Consider the following 8,878-nt stretch of genomic DNA (forward strand, 5'->3'; position numbering starts at 1 on the left):
CAAAGAGATTGTCCGATGATTTCCGCATTCTGTTGGGTCACCTGTCTTAAGGAATGGGCACAAATATGGATTTCTTCCAATCAGCCGGCCAGATAGTTGTCTTCCAAATTTCTTGGTAGAGATGAGTGAGTGCCTCCTGTGCCACCTCACTGTCTTGAAATATTTCAATTTTTATTCCATCAGTTCCTGGTGCCTTGTTTTTTTGGCCAATTCCTCCAATTCCTTCAATGCACCTTGATGTGGAGGAATCCAAATGACCTTTTTCTTTTTTTTTGCAAACAAAAATGTTTATGGATTTTTCAAACATAAATAAATGCAATAGCATTTAGGCAATAGGGCTCATGCTGGTGGCTAGCAGGAAGTAACTGAGTGTAGTTTACTTGGGAAAATCTTCAATGTACAAATTACAAGCCTAAATTTTGACTGCAGCAATTCAATCATCACTGCCGTTTTTCTTACTTACAAAATAAAGCCTTCATTAAACCATTCATAGCCTATATTACTCAGACCTTTACTTCAGAAATTCAAGGAATTATATACAGCAAACAAATTTATTTTCACCATAGGGATAACATATGGTATCTTTCTGCCAATATTACTTCAAAACCTTCCCTGTCAAACAATGTGACAGCAAATATCAACAATTTAATAACTATGCAATGGTCTTTCATTATAGTCCTTTAAGACTCACAGTAATTCATGCTGCTAATCATAGAATCCAAATAGAAACTATTGGAATGACTTTCAAAGTAATGTTGGGTCCCTCACTTTATTTATAATCCCCTTATAACCAATAAATTAAAGTCATTATCATGCATTAATAATTTGGTGGCAGTAGTAATTGAAAACTTTTCCTCTTACAACAGCGTCCATAGCCAGCAATGAATGCTCCCCCAAACTGCCAAGGAAGTCATAGTTATTACAACATATGTGAGGACCTGGAACTTTTCCAAAGACTTAAAAAATAAAAAAATTTTAAATGCAATTATATTTGACATTTCCTGACACCTGCATTAATACTGGATGACTAATAAAAGCATGCCAGTTGCCTGGACTGAACCAGTGATCAACATGTGCCCAGAATGCACACAAGTAAAAATGCAGTAGTTTTCATCGCCTATAGGCCACTTGGTAGCGTAGTGGTTACGAATCGGGCTGCGAACCTAAAGGTCAGCGGTTCGAAACTACCAGCCGCTCCGCGGGAGAAAGATGAGGCTTTCTACTCCCGTAAGGATTTACACCCTCGGAAACCCTGTACAGGGTTGCTATGGGTCGGAACCGACTCGACGGCACTTAACAACAACAACAACATAGGCCACTTCCAGTCAAAAGTTAAAGTTCAAAGACAGAATGATCAAAGTACTCATTTTCTCAGTAGGACTATCTTCTTTCTGCTAGGATGATGATAATAGTGGCATCAACAAGTATCATCATGATACCAACACTTTGTTTTCTTTGGATTCTTGTTACATGTTCAAACATAAAAAGAATTATCTGGTGGTCATCTCTTTTCTTTGCAGCTGGAAAGCATACTAATAATGCTAAGACAAACTGATTGGACTGAGAGCACTGGGGGAAAGTCTTCTGTTAGAAAGGATAACAGATATGACTATTGCTATACACGTGAGGATGAACAGGAATATTTTCACCAGTAAACATGACCTGAGTAGAGTCAAAAGGATACTGACTACTAAATTTAAACAGAAGCTGAAATTTCTCCCCTTTCATATAACGTACGTGGTGCACCTTTTATGTCTAAAATCCACTGTGTAATTAAATTTTGAACACTTTTTTCATTTAAAGTCAACCCAGGGTCATTTTGCAAAGCCAACACTTCTTTCTGTAGTCATTTCTGCATTGACGCCATAATGCAACCATTCTCCCAGAAGGCCAGTGAGGCCAAAGACCCCCGACTGACTTCTGTGTGTCGGTCTTGCACCCTACCACTTTGCTGAACCCTTCTATTGATCCCATTAACTTCTCTGTTTAGTCTCTAGGATTTTCTATGTATAGAAATGTCACCTGTAAACAAGGATAGTTTTACTTCTTCCTCTCCAACTTGGTGACCTTTATTTCTGGCTAAAACTTCTGTACAATATTGAATAGGAGTAGGGATAATGGGGCATCCTTGTCTCTTTCTCCACTGAGAATAATGTTGGATGTTGTTTGTGCATATATGCCTTTAATTATGTTGAGGACTTCCCTCCTATTCCTATTTTGCTAAGAGTTTTTATCAAGAAAGAATGTAGGGTTTGGTGTTTTGTTTTTTGTTTTTTTGGGTTTTTTTTTAGTTTTTATTGTGAATTGAGTGATAGTGTGCATGGGAGAACATCAGTTTTACACTCATTGTTTCATTGCAATGATTGCAATGTCCTCCGTGCATCATCATTCAACAGTATTTGTTTTTTTTGTTTGGTTTGGTTTGGTGGGGGCATATACACAAAAATACTCAGGAATATATAAGCATTTAAACATCCAAAGGGCACATTCTGCAATCCTGCCTCCTTGCTGCCAGCACAGAGCCTTTCTCTTTCCATGAGTCTAGAGTCCTCAGTTGCTCTCTCTCTCCATGTCTTCATCTCTGCTCCATGTCTAGTGTCTCTGCTTCTCTGGATAGGGTCCCACATTCCACTCATGCTCTTCTCCCTTGATGGTCCTAGGGTCCTCTGTTCCTGGAATGTAAAATTAACTACTTTCCCCTCTTTGTTACAAAACTTCCCTTTACAGTTGTGAAAGTCGCAATTAGTCATGATAATAATTACTCACTATTGAATCATAAGAATCTTAACCCCATCTCCTTTCACCAGACCCATCTAGACAAGATGAGAACTAGAATGTTGGGTTTTATCAGATGCCTTTTCTGCATCAGTTGAGATGATCATATGGTTCTTTTGCTTTGCTGTATTTATGTAGTGAATTACATTGGTTGGGTTTCTAATGTTGAACTATTCTTGCATACCTGGTTTGAATCCCACCTGATTATGACTGCTAACAACAAGGTCAGAAGTTGAAACCTACCAATCTCTCCTCTATAACCCTATACAGGGCTTTTCTGCTTGTGGATAGTGCAGAGGAAGCATCATTAGTCTTCCCCCCTCCCCCCACCCCCACCCCACTGCTGTCATGTCTAAGTCAGAGTCTCCTAAAAAGCCAGAACAGCTGCGGAAACTCATCAGAGGATTGAGCTTCGAAACAACAGATGAGAGCCCGAGGAGCCATTTTAAGCAATGGGGAATGCTCACGGACTGTGTGGCGATGAGAGATCCAAACACCAAGTGCTCCAGAGGCCTTGGGTTTGTCACTTACTGTACTATAGAGGAGGTGGATGCAGCCATGAATGCAAGGCCACACAAGGTGGATGGAAGAGTGGTGGGACCAAAGAGGGCTGCTTCACGAGAAGACTCTCAAAGACCAGGTGCCCACTTAACTGTGAAAAAGATTTTTGTTGGTGGCATTAAAGAAGACACCGAAGAGCATCACCTAAGAGATTATTTTGAGCAGTATGGGAAGATTGAAGTGATTGAAATCATGACAGACCAAGGCAGTGGCAAGAAGAGGGGCTTTGCTTTTATAACCTTTGATAACTATGACCCTGTAGATAAAATTGTTATCCAGAAGGACCATACTGTGAATGGCCACAATTGTGAAGTAAGGAAAGCCCTGTCAAAGCAAGAGATGGCCAGTGCCTCCTCCAGTCAAAGAGGTCGTAGGGGTTCTGGAAACCTCGGTGGTGGCCGTGGAGGTGGTTTTGGTGGGAATGACAACTTTGGTTGTGGAGAAAACTTCAGTGGATGAGGTGGCTTTGGTGTCAGCCATGGTGGTGGATATGGAGGCAGTGGGGATGGTTAGAATGGATTTGGTAATGACGGTGGTTATGGAGGAGGCGGCCCTGGTTACTCTGGAGGAAACAGAGGCTATGGAAGTGGTGGACAGGGTTATGGAAACCAGGGCAGTGATTACAGCAATCAATCTTCAAATTTTGGACCCATGAAGGGAGGAAATTTTGGAGGCAGAAGCTCTGGCCCTTATGGTAGTGGAGATCAATATTTTGCCAAACCATGAAACCAAGGTGGCTATGGTGGTTCAAGCAGCAGCAGTAGCTATGGGAGTGGCAGAAGGTTTTAATGATTGCCAGGAAACAAAGCTTAGCAGGAGAGGAGAGCCAGAGATGTGACAGGGAAGCTACAGGTTACAACAGATTTGTGAACTCAGCCAAGCACATGGTGGTAGGGCCTAGCTGCTACAAAGAAGACATGTTTTAGACAATACTCATGTGTATGGGCAAAAAAACCCCACCTTAATGACTGTATTTGTGGCAAATTGTGTAACAGGTTATTTTAGTTTCTGTACTGTGGAAAGTGTAAAGCATTCCAACAAAGGGTTTTAATGTCAATTTTTTTTTCTGCACCCATGCTGTTGATTGCTAAATGTAATAAATAGTCTGATCATGACGCTGAATAAATGTCTTAAAAACAAAAAAAAAAAGCCTATACAGGGTTGTTAGGAGTAAGAACCAACTCAACAGCACTTAACAACAACAACATATTAATGAGGGACTTGTCATTGTTGTTAAGTGATGTTGAGTCGGTTCTGACCATAGAAACCCTGTATAGGGTTTCCAAGGAGTAACTGTTGGGTTTGAGCTGCTGACTTAGTGGTTCACAGTCCAATTGTGATCCTACAGCACCACACCATTTATATTGTTGTTGTTGTTAAGTGCCGTCAAGTTGGTTCCAACTCATAGTAACCCTGTTTAGGGCTTCCAAGACAATAAGTCTTTATGGGTACAGAAAGTATCATATTTCTTTCACAGAGTGGTTGGTGAATTCAAACTATTGATCTTACCAACATGAAACCCACTATGTTACCAGCATAACCCACTATGGTATGTGCTTAACACATGCACATCAAAGTTATGAAAACTATAAAATATTTCATGATAAGGACATATCAAAATGAAAATGAACTGACAGTGATCTAATTTCCTTATTTCCTTAATGGTTTTCAAAATACCTGTTAGAGTTTTTTTTTTTTCTAAAAAAAGAAAGAAAAGATACAACCGGGATTTATACATACCATTCCATGGTTGTGCCTTCTTCATAGTTCTTTTTGCCTTTCCTATGTTTTTTTGGTATGGATTACATCTCAATGTAAAGAAAACAAAAATCCTCACCACTGAACCAATAAACAACACTCTTATCAATGGAGAAAAGATTGAAGTTGTCAAGGACTTCATTCTTCTTGTATCAATTATCAACACTCATGGAAGCAGCAGTCAAGAAATCAAAGAACGTATTGCATTAGGCAAATCTGCTGCACAAGACCTTTTAAAGTGTTGAAGAGCAGAGATGTCAGTTTGAGGACTAAGGTGCGCCTGACCCAAGCCATGGTATTTTCAATAACTTCATATGAGTGCGAAAGCTGGACAGTGAATAAGGAGTACCTTAAAAGAATTGATGCTTTTGAGTTATGGTGTTGGAGGAAAATATTGAAAGGGTCATGGGCTGCCAAAAGAACCAATAGACCCATTTTGGTGAAAGTGCCGCCAGATGCTCCTTGGAGGTCAAGATGGCCAAACTTTGTCACTCATACTTCGGACATATTGTCAGGAGGGAGCAGTCGCTGGGGAAGGATATCATGTTTGGTCAGGTGGAGGATCAGAGAAAAAGAGGAAGACTCCCAGTGAGATGGAATGGCTAAGTGGCAGCATCGATGGACTCAAGCGTGGCAACAGTAGTGAGGTTGGCCCAGGATGGGGCAGTGTTTCATTCTGCTGTTCATAAGGTGGCTATGAGTTGGTACGGACTCGATGGCACCTAACAACAACATGTTTTTTTAAACTTTAAGTCTGATGTTAAAAATAATCAAAAGACAAAGAATTTAAAACAGGGTTTATTTCATGTGGCTAATCTGTATGCATACAGGGAGAGAGTTTTGTTTCTAAAAACAAGTGGCTCAAAGAAAGATGATTAAAAATAAACCTTTGAATTAGTTCAGAACAATAATACAATATTTGAATGTTCATTATTTAATAAACAAATTCCAGATTTGGAGAGTGTCCATTTCCCTGCAAAAAGAGAAAACATTCCTGAGGATTAGAGATTTTGCAAAAACTTGTGTTTTGATTAATGAATACAAGTGGCCATTGTAACTAGGTACTCAATGGTTAGTGAGTTAGCTTAAAAAAGAAAGTCCCATAAATTTATTTTTGAAGTTAAAAGTAAGGAGGCACACAGTCTTTTCCATTAAATCATGAAGTAATAGATTTGTCAGTGACTATCTTTTTTGTGTGGAGTCCTGCTGTGGTGCTGTGGGTTAATGTGCTGGACTGTAATGTTGGTTTGAATCATAAGGTCAGTGGTTCAAGCTTCCCAGCTGCTCCTTGGAAGCCCTTTACAGGGTTGGTATGAGTCAGAACCAACTCAATGGCACTTAAAAACATCAAACAAACCTTTTTGTGAGTACTGGTGCAGCACTGTAGGATATGCACTGGATAGCAAGGTTGAACTGTATGGTCAGCATGGAGTGGACTTGATGGTACTTAACAACAATCCTTTTTGAGATTTAAAAAAAGTCAGATTAATAATGTTGCCAAGTAGACAGTATTTCCTCATTAAAAATGGGGAACAAAACAAGTCAATAGTTTTACTGTTTAGATCAGGCTTTTAATTTTTGGCTCCTGGGTAAGAGAAACACCTTAAAATTAAAATAAGATGTCGGTTTTCCTTTCCTTCTTTTTTTCTTTCTTTTTGACACTGAACTCATTCTGAACTCTCTTCAAGTTTTCAAAATCCTCTGTAATTAGATTTATGTCAGAAAGACCAAAATAAGTGCTGGTGGTCACAAGTCACTGGGACATGCCTGCTGCTTCCTTCCAGCCCCCTCCTACTTCTCCAGCACAGGACCACTTCAGCCTCTAAGTAATACCATGCATAGTTCTCTACACGGGCCAGGCCCCAGAGTCCCTGTGCAGCTGTGTGGTGCTCCAGGCTCATGACTGCTGTGATGGCAAAGCTGTCACTCTCAGCAGCTTGGCCCCTATGGGTAAGACAGCTGTCAAAGGAGGACAAATGCCCAGGGCTAAGTGCTTAGACAGTACAGGGCGGAGCTTGTCTGGGACTCCGAACCAGCCCTACAGCTTACATAGGGCAGTGGTCATCACTCCGACAAGGCCATGTACTTGAGAAGGGGAGACTCTGGAATCTTAAAGTAAGTAACACAGAGGGCATTGTGACCTCTTGAAATTCTGAGTCTGGAAATACTGGACTCAGGCTTAAAATGGGAAGAACTGAAAAACTAGCCAGTTCTCTCTATGACCCAGCAATTGCACTTCTAGGTATATATCCTAGTGAGCCAATAGAAGTGACACAAACAGACCTATGCGCTCCTATCTTCATTACTCAAAATAGCAAAACCATGAAGACAATGGATGAATGCAGAAATAAAATGTTATACATACATACACAGAAATAGTATTCAGCAATAAAGAAAAATTGATCTCCAAAGCATCTTGTAACACGGATTAGTCTGGAGGACATTATGTTAAAATAAGTCAATCAAAAAAATTGAATAAAATATAAGTTCTTGCTTTTGTGAAAGGACATGAACAGGTAAAGACACAGAAACTAAAGTTCATTAGTGATTACCAGGGATGGAAGCAAAAGTGGAGATTCACTCTCTAGATAACTGTTGTTGTTAGGTGCTGGTGACTCAATTTCAACACATAGCAACTCTATATACAATAGAACCAAACTCTGGCTGGTCCTGTGCCAGCTTCAAAATTGTTGTTATGCTTGAGCCCGTTGCTGCCACCACTGTGCCAATCCATCTTAGTGGGAGTCTTCCTCATTTGTGCCGACCCTCCACTTTACCAAGCATGATGTCCTTCTCCAGGGATAATATGTCCAATGTAGGAGAGATGAAGTCTGGCCATCCTTGCTTCTAAGGAGCATTCTGGCTGCACTTCTTTCAACAAAGATTTGTTTGTTCTCTTGTCAGTCCATGGAACCTTTAATATTCTTCAACACCATAACTCCAATACACCAATTTTTCTGATCTTCCTTATTCATTGCCCAACTTTCTCATGCATATGAGGCTATTGAAAATACTATGGTTTGGGTCAGGCACACTTTAGTCCTCAAACTGACAGCTTTGCTCTTGAACACTTTAAAGAGGTCTTGTTCAGCAGATTTGTCTAATGTAATATGTTTGAGTTTTGCCTGCTGCTTCCATGAGAATTAAGAGTAGATCCAAGTAAAATGAAGTCTTTGACAGCTTCAATATTTTCTCTATTATTGTGATGCTAATTATTGGTCCAGAGGATTTTTGTTTTCTTTATATTAGATGCAACATATACTGAAGGCTGTGGTCTTTGATTTTCATGAGTATTTTAAGCCCTCATTCAGCAAGCAATGTTGCATATCGCAGATTGTTAATGAGTCTTTCTCCAATCTGATGCCACATTCTCCTTCATGTGATCCAGCTTCTCAGATTATTTGCTCAGCACACCTATTGAATAAGTATGATGAAAGAAAACAACCATGTTGCACACATTACCTGATTTCAACCGTTCATAGTTCCAAATGATCATCTTGCACTGTCCATGAAAATCTATCAAGACTAGTTCTTTTTTGTTGCTGTTGTTAGGTGCCATCGAGAAGGCACAGACTCATAGCAACCTTATGCACAGCAGACTGAAATACTGCCCGATCCTGGGCCAACAACTATTGTTGCCACGCTTGAGTCCATTGATGCTGCCACCTGGCCAATCCATCTCCTTGGGGGTCTTCCTGTTTTTCTCTGACCCTCCACTTTACCAAACATGATATCCTTCTTCAGCAACTGGTCCCTCCTTACAATATGTCTGAAGTATGAGAGA

General features: G+C 40.1%; 2 pseudogenes; one reads left to right on the forward strand and one right to left on the reverse strand.

Annotated features, from left to right (window-relative positions):
- Window positions 1-1,417: 1,417 nt before the first annotated feature.
- On the reverse strand, window positions 1,418-1,885 carry LOC102820158 (annotated as a pseudogene).
- A 1,238-nt stretch (window positions 1,886-3,123) lies between these two features.
- Window positions 3,124-4,125, forward strand: LOC102820541 (annotated as a pseudogene).
- Window positions 4,126-8,878: the final 4,753 nt, after the last annotated feature.

This window comes from Chrysochloris asiatica, unplaced genomic scaffold (genome assembly GCF_000296735.1).
Source record: "Chrysochloris asiatica unplaced genomic scaffold, ChrAsi1.0 scaffold00122, whole genome shotgun sequence".
Lineage (NCBI taxonomy): Eukaryota > Metazoa > Chordata > Mammalia > Afrosoricida > Chrysochloridae > Chrysochloris > Chrysochloris asiatica.